Below are 650 nucleotides of genomic sequence, written 5' to 3'. Positions count from 1 at the left end.
TTAGTAGAGGCGGGATTTCACTGTGTTGGTCACACTGGTTTTGAACTCCTGACCTTGTAATCTGCCTGCTTCGGCCTCCCAAAGTGCTGGGATTATAGGCATGAGCCACCGTGTCCAGCAGGAATCGGTTGATATGTTGCAATTAAGTGGTTGTTGGGGTCACTGTGACCTGTTTCTGTTTTTTTTTTTGGCATTTGTATTTTAGAATTCCTTTGTTTCTGGTTGGTCCTTGGTTTTGTAGGCTTCTGGGAGAAAGGTTCTAGTCATGTTGGTTTCTTGGGAAGGTAACAGGTAAGCCTAGAGTATTCTTCCTCTGGTGTTCTTACACCACCCATCTCAACCTCTAATTTCCAGATAAGCTGGGTGGATGTGAATCCTGAGAGACCAAGTGTAAATCCTTGAGACACACCTAATTCTGAACCTTTGCTGTGTACAGAGGCACTGAGATAGAGGAATCCCTTTATTTCCCTCTTTAGAGAGAATGCTAATTTGTATTATTTTATTTTTCTTGATTTCCACACTACATTGATGTACTAATTTGTATTCTTTTAGTTACTTCAGACTTTTAGAAGTTCTAGACTCATGGATGAATTTAAAATTGGAGAATTATTTAGTAAATTCTATGGAGAACTTGCATTGAAAAAAAAAAT

The 650-nt window shown here is 39.1% G+C and overlaps 1 protein-coding gene across 1 annotated transcript in view; it reads left to right on the top strand.

Moving 5' to 3' along the window:
* Positions 1 to 650, top strand: part of PRKDC (protein kinase, DNA-activated, catalytic polypeptide) — a 168,205-nt gene that overhangs the window by 6,689 nt on the left and 160,866 nt on the right. The window lies entirely within an intron of this gene.

The sequence above is a fragment of the Mandrillus leucophaeus genome, unplaced genomic scaffold (assembly GCF_000951045.1).
Source record: "Mandrillus leucophaeus isolate KB7577 unplaced genomic scaffold, Mleu.le_1.0 Scaffold1205, whole genome shotgun sequence".
Taxonomy (NCBI): Eukaryota; Metazoa; Chordata; class Mammalia; order Primates; family Cercopithecidae; genus Mandrillus; species Mandrillus leucophaeus.
The sequence above is the reverse complement of the archived record's forward strand: the minus strand, read 5'-3'. Positions and strand labels throughout refer to the sequence as shown.